Source organism: Amphiura filiformis, chromosome 3 (genome assembly GCF_039555335.1).
Source record: "Amphiura filiformis chromosome 3, Afil_fr2py, whole genome shotgun sequence".
In the NCBI taxonomy this organism is placed as follows: domain Eukaryota; kingdom Metazoa; phylum Echinodermata; class Ophiuroidea; order Amphilepidida; family Amphiuridae; genus Amphiura; species Amphiura filiformis.
The window spans coordinates 71,935,961-71,949,052 of NC_092630.1; positions in this window are offsets into that span (position 1 = coordinate 71,935,961).

A 13,092-nucleotide genomic window follows, 5' to 3' on the forward strand; every position below is an offset into this window, starting at 1 on the left:
TCGGGACTGCTAAGCGCGTCCAAAGGCTCAGCAGCCAGCGAAAGCACTGACTATACGTCCGGAGCAAAGTAGCAGGCAGCAGAGCGGTAACCACCAGCGAAAACCCTAGCGGGTTTTGTAGCAGGAGGATACCAGTCCTCTAGCCAAAAATCCTCACGGGTTTTTAGCAGGAGGACACCCGTCTGTTGCAGGCATATCTACGGGCTCAAACAGCCACAGTAGTAGCCAGCGACGGGCAGCATGCAAGGGTACCCGGGCTTGCCTGGGTTGAACCCTAGCATGCATGGGTTCAGCAGAGACGATACCGCGGCTAACGCTGTGGGTGTAGTCTTAGCAGAACCAACTGGGGTTGTCACACGGCAGCGTTCCATGGCGGGACCGCCGAGTGATACCCTGGGCCCTAGAATAGCTGCTGGCTGTCCACAGGGACTGGCTGGCGATTATTCAGGGGTTGGGCTCGCAGTCTCTCACAGGACAGCGACCCAGGTGCATTCGGTGGCAGCTACAAAGACGAGCTACGGCTTGACTTCAGTGGTAGCCGCTATGCACCCGCCCATAGCTGCCGTGAGTGGTCCGCCACACACAGCGACCTTGGGCGAAGCTCTAGAGGGTACAGTAAGTAGCTTGAACAGCCTAGCTGATCAACAACCCACTTATGTCCTCGAGAGCCAGCGGAGCGTGGGTGATCCATTATCGCCAATGGGTCACTTACCCTCTCTTGATCGATCACTGTCAAATCAACAGGGCATAGCTCCATTGATTGACGCTGCCTATCCAGGTGGCGAGGTGATTGATCGGGGTATGCACGCTCAGCTACCCGTGGTACTAGGCAAGCTCCCTCTAGCCAAGGGACAGCCGGTATAGCGGGTACCCATACACGCGGCTTGATCCTTGCGGGGAACGCAGTGAGGCATGGGTACAGTGGTACACAGCCGGGAGCCCTCACGGGCACCTACGCTGGAACCACGCATACAGCGGTACACAGCCGGAACCCTCACGGGTACCCATGCTAGTACAGCGCCGGGTACTGACGCCAGCACACAGCTTGATCCCCCAAACGGGGAACGCGGTGTGGCGAGGGTACAGCGGTCCACAGTTGGGAACCCTCAAGGGTACCCCCGCTGATACCGCACCGGTACCGCAGCACCCGCCTTAGTCGCCACAGTCTATGTGGCAACAAGGGGGGGGGGGAGGCGGTGCTGGTACTGCAGTACCATGGGGTTACCCTGGTGGCGGATCCTTTCAGGGTCAGCTGCCGGCTGGGTATGCCCGTGGTACCCGCCGCAGGGTGTTTCTTCCACGGCCTAGCACCGCGGCAAGTGTCGCCAGCGATGGCCACGCAGTACCAACATCAGCTGTTGACCAGGCCAGCCGGCATGGGGCTAACCCAGATCTTGATCAGGGTAGGCCCGTGCTGCTAGCGCTAGGACGACGGCTGCGAGAGCATGCGGACCCAGTGGTGCCATGGCGGATACCTCAGGGTCTTGCGGGAGTACTCCCTCTTCTGCTGGCAGGTAGTCGGCGAGCCACACAGTGGTTATGCCTTCTTACCCGCTTTCAGATGCCCGTCCTCAGTTACCGTCATCATCGAGCATGATACGGATACTGTGGGCGAGGGAAAGGAGTCGGAAGCTGAGTCCGGTAGGGACACCACTACAATCTCCTTCCCCCGCTGCCCCGCGAGGGGAGCAACAGCACTGATCTTCCTCCGGACCCCCCCTATGGGGGAGTCCATGGAGGAGGACCAAGGGATCCTTTCAGTAGGATGCTCAGCTGCTGCTTCCTCACAGGGGCGCCTGCACTCTCATTCCCGCAAACCTCACGGGTAGATATCGTAGGGCTGTCGAGCTCAGTAGAGCTATGACGCCGGCGCGCTTGCACGCCCTCTGCGTGTAACGCGGGAGGACCACGGACCTACCTGAGGGGATCCGAGAGGGACCCAGATGTCGCAAGCGTATCACGCTCAGACAACATCTGAGCTCTTCCGCGAGGTGAGCCTATTAGCGGTGCTAACAGCTAGCCTCAACGAGAGCTCCATGGGCCTAGCCCATAGGGTGTCCACTCAGCGCCGGGGGGTGGGGCCTGCCACTCCAATCGCTCAACGCGATGGAAAGGCAGGGTCCTTTTTCTCTTTGGATGCTTCTGCGCTACGGTGGAGGACCGTGCAAAGAAGTTACCAACGGAGCACTCTGAAGAAGTCGGAAACTGCCCTTACCATGGGTAGGAGCTCCGACTTCAGCAGGCCGTGGCACCACCAACAGTACCCGAGCCCACTACCTCTGTAGCACCCATTTCTGGGAGGCGCAAGGGTAGCACAGGAACAGCTAGCAAGCCCCGAAGAAGAGCAAGCGCTCTTCCAAGGGAAGCTAGGCAGAGCATTCCTGGGGGGCTCAGCGGGTTTTCCACAGGGGGATCTCCGAGTGGACGACCGCTTATGGCTTTCACCCAGAGGTGGGAAACCATCTCTTTGAGCGCCTGGGTATGGTCAGTGGTGAGTGGGGGTTACAGACTGGCAACCCAGTCTCCCCACATTCTGCCTGCACATTTCAGAGGTCCACAGTAGTGCCGTCAGGCGGCCCCCAGCGTCGGGCACTACTGACAGGGATCACACAGCTTCTCCGCGGCGGGCGATTGTCCCGGTCTACCCCCGTTCTACGGGTGATCTTGGAGCCATTGCTCCTAGGAAGACCGGCGACGGAGCCCCATCCGGAACCGCAGGCTGTTGAACACGTTCTTCAGGCCCAAGAGGTTCAGAATGGGGACTCTCGCCTCGGTGCTAGCCTGCCCCATCAGGGGCATGGGAACAGCATCGCTAGATCTCTCGGACGCCTATCTGCATATGCCAATCGCCTCTCAAGATCGGAGGCATCTGCGCTTCTAGGTACAGGATCAAAATTACCAGTTTTGATACCGCCATCCGCCTGTCCATCTCTCCCAGGGTGTTTAACACTCTTGGTCAGAGCGGTGGCAGCGTACCTGAAGCACAGGGGTGTCAACATCAGTTGCTACCTGGACGTTTGGCTCATATACGGACGCACTCCACTGAAGACTACGGGTCTCATGGGGTTGATAGTCCGTGGGGTGCGGGACCCTGGATTTTTTTTGATCAGCTCAAAAAAGTCCAGCGTGGTCCCGACGCAGAACACCACTATTTGTAGGGGCCCAGATCACCCTCACGGAGGGGTTCAGCGGTGCTCTCACCCGAGCGGGTGATTTAACATGGTGCGGTGTGCCTGACTCTTGGCCGAGTCTCGGGCAAAACCCGCTGTGGCATGGATGAAGGTGGTAGGCCTAATGGCCAGTATGGTAGACCTCGTACTGTACTGCCGTTTCTACGTTAGGCTTACCCAACTACACCTTCTAGCCTGCTTGCAGGCCCAGTCGTCACCAATATCCTCGCGGTTCCGTTGTCGGAGATCGCGCGAGAGGAACTCTGGTGGTGGACCCATCAGCCCAATTTGACCCAGGGTGTCAGGTTTCCTGCACCCCGGTATGTCACGTAGTGACGACCATAGCGTCAAAACGGGGACATCCACGAGACTCCGTCTCGGGCCTATGGGGGCCATAGAGACAGAGTTTCACATCAACCTCCCTCGCTCACGAGGAGGTGATCGTGGAATCACATACCGTTGTCCTGACGGATAACACAACCGTGGTAGCCTACCCCAACAGACAAGGGGACTCCGGGCCACCACGATTGAGCCTGCATGCACGACACCTGATAGGGTGGTGCAAGTTCAGGCAGATTACGATGAGAGCGATACACATCGCGGCGCGTCACCAGCATCCTCGCGCACAATCTGTCACGAGGAAGGGTGTCGGGACCAGCAGAATGGTCCCTTGCTCCGCAGGTCGCTCAGACGATCTTCAAGGGGATGTACCACCCCTCGAAAGATCTGTTCGCATCTCATCGCAATCATCCACTGCCGGTGTACTGATCAAGGGTCGCGGACCCCCAAGCATTCACCGTGGGACGCTCTGTCCATAGACTGGGGAGGGATGACAGCTTATGCAGTCCCTCCGATCTCACTACTCATGAGGGTGGTGACCAAGATCGGGTGGGAAGACTGCATTGTCATTCTGCTAGCGGCAAGGCCGCTGGCACTCCCAGTACCAGATCTACTCCGGATGCCCGGAGCGGAGGTACCCAGTCTATCACTAGAGCACCTGCAGTTAGCTGCATGGCCCTTACCAGGAACAGCATGAGCGAGGGATACTTTTCATCAGAAGCTGTTTTTCTCATCGCCGGGCTAGACGGAAGTCTAACCTCCGTGCGCGATATAGCCAGAGTCTGGCTCCATACTACGCTTGGTGCAATGAGACAAATAGCTCTCCCGCTAGAACCTCTGTGCTGCTAGTTCCAGAGTTTCTGACAGAAAAGTTCCAAGCAAGACTTCAGCGGGCCACTGGGGCCAGCTATAAGTCAGCTGTCCTCTCCATTCACCGAGGGTTCGAGACGGGGACCTTATTAGTCTACGCCTCGACGGTATGTTCAACGCAGTGTCTACCAAAAGGAAAGTGATCCTCCTAAGGGATCCCAACACAGTCTTAGATTACTTTAAGGGTCACCCTTTTGACCTTCCGTCCAAAAGCGACGCTTAAATCGTAACTCTCAAGATGGCTTTCCGGTTTGGCGTTGGCTTCGGACGGCGGTGCTGAGTTGCACACGGTCTCGAGGTTAGCTTCCGTGTTCACAAACACTGGAGCGACACTGTTTCGGCGCTCTGTTCTCGTGCCTACGAACGGGCGCGGGGCATACCGACATTCGTCCCTCTCCAATCCCCAGGGTTGGGCAAGGTTCGGCTGAAGCCAAAGATAGGCTGGGGTGTCCGATAAGGCGCTGCAGCACTATTTCTTCCGAACACAAGCCTTGCGAGGACTCACGACCGCATTCATCACCCTTACAGAGCCTTTCGGTCCAGCCGCTGTCGCAATGGCTGGTCCAGGTGTTGGTGGGGTCCGGGGGGTCGCGAAGGTGTCGCGTCCCACGACCCACTGGACACGAGCTATCTCATCATCTTGGGTATATCGTTCGGTTGTCCCTTGAGGAGATCTAGCAGGCGGTGTCCCGGAAGCCACCTTCGCCCTTCTCTTCGATACTTCCGTTTACGTTAGTAATCAGAGACGGGGCGGGAGGTTTACCGGGACATTGTTCGGGCGATCATAATACGGTGGTGTACGGGTACCAGGTTTTCAGACTATACAGAATACTCAGCATGGTAAGAACCAGTGTCGCTATTCTTAACCACCAAACTTATTAAGTAAGGAGGTTTATGTCTGTGATCGCGTGGTCTTTTTGTTTTCCCGACCGTTGGGGAAAATATTTCGGACCTCGCGAAATCCATCGTTACCGCTCCCGATCCCTGATCAGATGCTGACCAATCTTGTACCTCCATCCGTCGGTTACTTGCTAGATCGATCTTTCAGATGTTGATGCAAGAAGTATCTTAATCAACATCGAAGCGGTAAGATCGACCGGTGTACTGAGTCTAGTCCCAAACAAAAATGTTTGGTAGACTCATAACCGTGCGATCTTACCTTTCCGATGTTGATTATCCCGACCCCGCCACCCCTACAAGTTTGGTCCGAGTAGGGGATCCCAAGTCGGATAAGGGGCGATCATATGGTGTGACGTCACCTTTTGGGTGAGTCCACCGGGGATCGGGGTTTTGTTATTTATTCATTTATGTGGGACAAAATGACTATTGGTTTTTCCGCATCTCGGGATCGATGCAAGAAGTATCTTAATCAACATCGGAAAGGTAAGATCGCACCGGTTATGAGTCTACCAAACATTTTTGTTTGGGACTAGATATAGGACAGATGTGCTAAATGAAAAAATAAGCATCCTTCACTTGGTCATGTCTGGGCTTAGGGTTACCAAGAATTGTACTGAAGCAACAGAAGTGGCAGGTGCATTAGGCCAACAACAAAAAAAGGTTTGTCTCAAAGCTCACAAGCAGTTTGAAACAAATGCGAAATGCGATTTTTTTTTTTTTTTTTTTGAATTCCCGACTTGGTATTTTTATGGTATTTTGAGGAAAAAAATCTGATTTTTGCCGAATTTTTTCGGGAAATCGAAATAAAAAAAATTCTGTATTTCTTTTTCTTCAAATTGCGCGATTTTACAAATGCGCGCGCGAGCTTTGAGACAACCCTTTTTTTTTTGCCCCACAACACTTACCTCAACATTCGGGGGGGGGGGGTAAATTTGGTCACTTTGTGTTTGGTCTTCATCAGACAGAGCACCCAAAAAGGGCTGATTCAAAATATATTTTCATTTTTTTTTTTTTCATTCTTGGTTTTTTTTTCAATGGGGCAGCCTGAATCACCTCCTAACCACTCCCACACACCCCACCCCTTCTAGTGGAAGGAAGGGAGAATAAAATTTGGGGTAAACTGGTATTAGTACACAGTAAGTACATTAGCGGTATGAAAATGTGAGTAGTTTATTTTACCAGTGCTATCTAAGGTAGATAGCAGTTTCACAGCATATAGACCACTTGACATGTGACGTCATTGCCCGGCAGTATGCGCGCGAATGATGGCACTTTCCATTGTTCTTTGCCCTGCAGTGTGCGTACGCATCGTAGTTTACTCAGAGCACGTGCATTTTAAATCTCCCACCACATTTCAAATAGTACAAGAAAGTCATTGAACAGTGAAGCGGTTCGTTCGAGCATATCGATAGACTAATCCCTCGCCTTTGTTGATAAACATTGATGTCAAGTGGTCTATAGCATGCTTACAGATTTAAGCATTGAATAGCTGTTATTGTTACTGCTATTATTTTTAACACAAATGAAATGTGTGATAATGTATCCTGTAAGGGGAGAGCTTAAGGGATCTAAAATGAGCGTTTATTGCGTTTCGATAGTATTTTTTGTGGCACATGAGAGCACCTCAGACCTATCGAATTGTATTCTGAATCTGAAGCATGTCTTTCTGATATCAAATAATTTTCATTTTTGAAAATCACAATATAATACAAATTTTATGACAAATTATAAAAATTTGATATTTTTCGAATTTTGATATATAACAGTCCTCGGTAAATTATATAAATCTAATGATATATTCTTAAAGTGTATGTAGCAGGGAGGAAAAGCCGACGGTCAATTGAAAATTTTGACCTTTCATATTGAAGATATGGATTTTTTTCCCAAAAGACCTCATTTTTTTTGGTGTTTTGGGGAAAAAATTCATATCTTCAATATGAAAGGTCAGAATTTTCAATTGATCGTCGACTTTTCAACCCACCTAGTACACTTTAAGTATAAATCATCAGATTTATAAAGTTTACTTCAAGTACTGTTAAATATCAAAATATCAATTTTAATGATTTGCCATAAAATGTGTATTAAATTGCGAATTTCAAAAATTCAAAATTATTTGATATCAGAATGACATTCTTCGTATTCAGAATGCAATTCGATATGTCTGATGTGCTCTAATGTCCCAAAATAAATACTGTCCAAACGTTCATACCCCAGCCCTTAATGTATTTTAATTAAATGAAATAAAGATAGAAAGCAAATTATTTGTCTACGCTACTCAAATTTGGTACACTCACCGGAGCGCTTTTACCGGGTCAACCGGCATCTTCAGCAGATGTAATTGCTCTGAAGATTGTTGTTGCTAGTGATGTAGTACTAGGACACCTCTGATGACATCACTAGCAACAACAACACTAGCAACAACAATCTTCAGAGCAATAACATCTGTTCAAGATGCCGGTTGACCCGGTGAAAGCCTTCCGGTGAGTAGCGTAAAAGTATTTTGCTTTCTACTTACGTTTACCGCTAAAGATGAATGAATGAATGATTCAATGAAAGAATGGTTTAGGAAGCTCTTTATTTTGCATGGTCAGCCAAATTCTCACTTTATCCTGTCTTGATACTTTAATATTGGCTGTGTTTAGAGAAGACTAGTATATCAAAAGTTTTTGGATTTTTTGCCTATTCAAAATTCATTTGTAGCAGCAATGTGCTATGGAACATAAGATTCCTATTGTAGAGGCTCCAAATAAATTCAATAATACACTTCAGCTCATCAGGTTTTACCATTCTTGTGGTATGTATCAAAGACACGGTTTTAACTTTAAAAGCTACAAAACAGTAATTAGAATATATTTTAATTGCCTGACAGTCTTCTTTATTTAAATATAATCATTCCAGATTTTGTTTAACTAAATACAAAAATTACATTTGTTGAGTCCGTGGTTTAGTAAATTAGTTACTCATCTAAAAGCTACTTTCTATTGACTTGTTCCAAAGAAAAGATCTTGATCCAAACATGTGAAGTTTCCTCATTTTTTCTTCTTTTTAAATCTGCCTTTAGTTATTTAAAATGCATGTTCAGACAAGTTGAAATCTACTCTACACTTGTCAACTATTGTACATCAGATTAAATAACTCTAGACCTATAGAAACTTGGTTTGTAGGAATTCTTCTTATTGAAAGATGAAAAGAATGATGAATGATTTGAGTCCCTTACAACACTGGAATTCTGAGAATTGGAACAATGCAAGAGGTAAAATGTTGAGTTATGTGCAGTGAGTTTTGTAATACAAGGAGCCTAAATTGTGAGATGCGGGGAAATACAAGACATGGTTAAATATTAAGCTTTCTCCTCATATGTCGGTATCATAAAAGCTCCACAAGGTCATGGAGAAGCATACTTTGTTCCTGAATTGTTAATATTATCGTAGGCAAATGTTAAAATGTATGGGCCAATGGTGTACTGATGATTAGGCCAAAAAAAAAGGTTTGTCTCAAAGCTCACGAGTGGTTTGAAAACAAATGCAAAATGTGATTTTTTTTTTTTAATTCCGACTTTTATGGTATTTTGAGAAAAAAGTCTGATCTTTGCCGACTTTTTCCGGAAAAATCTATAAAAAAAATTTGAAATAAACAAAATTCTGCATTTTTGTTTTGTTTCAAATATTTGATGTAACATATCTACATTATTTAATAACGAATGTTTGATGACATAAAATCGATAATATATTACGTATAATATCTGGAGGAAATATATTAACGATTTTACATCATCAAAACATAACATTTGTTAGAACTTAAACATTACTGGAAATAGAATGGGAATAGATTAATTAACGTAGATATGTTACATCGGATATTTTACGTCTAATAAAAAGTCTGTAGGGTCTCTTAGAGGCTTATTTAGTTTCAGTTTAAATTCCATTTTCACAGTTTTCACTTTTCCCATCAATTTATAACATATCAAGGATATGGACAAATCAAGCTTTAAAACTTAAGAAGGTGATTGGCATTTAGCTCCACTCCACTGCTAGTTGAATGATTTTAGGGCCAACAGTGTGGGGATATTTGTGTGCGAAATGTAGTGTCTGTAGAATCAAATTCATATAAGGCCAAATAAAAAAATAAACATGTTTCACGTCCCCTCCCGCTTCCTTTTTTGAGGTTTTCTCAAATAAATTTTTATTTTTTGAAATTCAGTTATAACTTTTCAAAAAATATGTCCAGGAAGTTGGGATGCTTTCTATAGCCTTGTTAAGATACAAGAAACATTTTAGGAAGGTTTTGTGATCATTAGAGGGGGTGTAACTCTCAGAACAACAAATAAAAAAGGGCCTCCTCCTTTTTCCAGGCATTATTGTATGTACGGATTGTACGCTAAAACAGCTCCAAGTATGGGTATTTACACCAATTTTGCGATAAAAAATAGAAAATAAAAAGCCCCTCTTCCTCCTTTTTTTTTTTTCGAAAACCGGACGTGAAACATGTTTTATTTTTTACTTAGCCTAATAAAAAGTAAGGATGTGTTCGTTGATCAGACCATCCTTCTTTCAAAAAATTAATAAGATTTATATTTTTTTAAATGTGATAATAATATTTCCTGAGATTCAGCTGTAATAGAGGTTTTTCAAGGGAGGTAAGGTTAAAGAATGATCAAGCAAATAACCACTTAGATTCCTAGAAAGGTGTGAGCAGAATGCTTTTGGTAGGAAAAAAATGTATGTTAACTTAATGGAATGGCAGCTTCAGTGGTTCAGTGTCTGAATATACAGCAAGGGTAAGAACCTGTGATTTAATTTGATGGAGAGGATAACTAAGAAATGGATTACAAGTCCTTCAGGGAGGGTTTTTAGATTCTGCATACAGATTTGAATTAAAGCCATCAAGATGAAGCTGTTATCATTTTACTGGTCAATGTGCATATATACTCTTTGTTAATTATGCCCCCATCCCGGCAAGGGGATGCGCACCACGCTGAGCATGCCAGGTGATGGGATACACAGCAGTTTTTCTCCCTATGTATTGTACATGTATTAGGCAAACTAATTTTTCCTATTTTCATAGGGGTGTTTATGTATTATTTCAACCTTAAATCAACAAATTTATGTAAAATAAATTATTACAGAGCTTGCGATTTCCAAACGCTGTGATCACATGCCCGTGCATCTATTCAAAATCACTCTCATGTGTTGGGATTTTGAATAGATGCATTAATTGTGACCAATTTGTGGCACCCTTGGAATTAATGAACTTGCCACCTTATAAACAAGCGTTTGCTTGAAAGAATAAATAAAACTTAAATACAATGGAACTACATCAAACTTACTTCTTGGTCATCTTGTCACTATAAATCTTGTATCTTCTAAAATAGACATTAAAATATCTGAGTGCAATGAGCAACTTGAAATAAATGATGAACAGGTAAATTCATTTTCAAAAAAGCTATGTCACTCTATACAGTATACATATATCACTGAGTTGCACTTATATAAAATGGAGGTGGACAAGTTGCCTCTCCAGCCTGACTAGGCATAACTTGATGCTGTACAGAATCCTCCATCAGCTTGTGAATATCCAGTTTAATTCCTCTATAATTATGTGATCTCTGCCTACTACTTTTCTCACAGACCAACTGCTTCTTAAGAATACAAATTCATCTATCCATGCTCCATATGGCATGCATTGTGGTGGGAACATTCAAATAAGCAACCCTCCTGTCTGTAGGGGATGTGTCCATCAGCAGTCTTGTAACATGTCTCCCAGATACTGTATAAGTGCACCTCAATTCATCATTGGATCATTTTCTAATTTATTTTTCATAAGTTCCCTGAGCCCCCAAGAAACTGGCAGTTTATTACAGGTGTCTACCCCACATTTATGAAAACCTAGTGTTGCCCAAAATCTTGAAGAGCCATTCAGCCATTGGCTTTGAAATACATGCACTCGCACTCTCAATAATTTGTAAGATTTCAATGTTATACTGGTCTACATATATGTGACAATTTATTTAGACTTTAGATTCACAAATCTGCCATGGATTGATAGTAAGTAAAGTTAAAGGAGATGATCCTGTATAAACAGTGATCGGAGTGCCCATCTCTCTTTCATTGGCGATTGGGGCAGACTCCTCCATGTAATGTTGCTATAAGGAGATTGCTACACCTCCTCCACTGGGAGTCTGTTACCTTCCCAGCATTTAAGAATGCCGGTACCCAAAAGCGAGTCTGTTACCTTCCCAGCATTTAAGAATGTCGGTACCCAAAAGCGAGTTTCCCAGCATTTAAGAATGTCGGTACCCATTTATACACCTGGGTGGAGTGGAGTAATCGAGATAAAGTGCCTTACTCAAGGGCACAACACGGTGGCGTCGCCGGGGCTCGAACCCACAACCTTCCCATGATGAGTCAGGGCCCGTTCCGCTCGGCCACCGTGCTCCTAAATGGATTAATATTGAAGTCAGTATTGAGTCGGTCTTACCAATGGTGACATAATTTCATGGGCTTTTGCCTGATGGTTATGCAATTGTCAGCAATTTTTCAAACCCATAAAAATTTATCAGGAAAAACTGGGTCAAATCATAACATCTTACCAGCAAAAATATCAGGTTGACTGCAATTTTGATGTTATATAAGTGTGTGCTCCGAAAGATGTTATTAAAAAAAATATATTTTCGCAAGCTTAACCACAAAGGTAAATTAGGTGCACAGCCTGGTCAAGAGGCTACTTACTCAATAGTGGTACTCATAAACAAAAATGGGTCAACTATCACGGTGATTTATGCAAGACAAATACTTCACATACTAGCTTCCATGTTGTTTGAGCCAGTTTTTTATGACCTCTGCGATGTAAAATCATAGATTATCTGAGGTAAAATCTTGCCCATGGTGAATTTTTGGTCAGTGCAGAGAGTTGAAATTTGTTCAACATAACCATGATATTGCAGTGCTGTATGCTTCTGATTGGCTGGTTTATTCAGCAGATAGGATTGTAACTTATAAATAAAACCATGGTTTAATTCAAGGAGCAACCCCCACCTCACTACCTCACTATCCCAACTTGATGCACTTGATGCAAATCCAGATGCAGGCCACTCAAATCATAAACATCTCTAGGCAGTGTTTGGGCAGTGGCTGACTGTCCGTCGGGGCAGACGGGCGGGCGGAAGCAAAACCATTGATCCACTGTGTAGCTTAAATACAATAACCTATCAACTTCAAACTTGGTATTGTGATAGTATATGGTGGCCTGACATGCAGTATAGTTTTGTGTCATGTTATATGTATAGTGGCCTGATGTGCTGTATAGTTTTGTGTCATGTTATTTGCATACTTATGAATATTAACAGACCTGAAACGTTCCTCTTTTTAGCTGATTTCCTCTGTTTTTATTCCTGAAATTTACGCATTAGGCCCTTAGCACTTGATTATTAGTTTCCTGTTTACCGCCCGCGTCCATAATTGAAAATCTCAAAATAATTAATTATTTTATTTTTAATTTTCTCCTTTAAAGTAACTTTCAAGTACTTCTACTTGCCATTTTATGACTTTAAAAATATCAACAATAATGATAAATGAACAAAGAGTTCAACTCCACCTTCACTTATTTATAAAATCAAATATTGTCGTGAAATAATTAAATGCCCGCTCTAGTCAAAACGAGTCAATAGTTGCTTGTAATAGTTCAAACTAAATAAAGAAAATAAAAGATAATTAATAATTAATAATTAAAAGTCACCTCATCCCTTTTTCAAAATCTTTAACAGGAAACTAATAATCAAGTGCGAAGGGCCTTATTTGTTATTTAGTCCAATTTG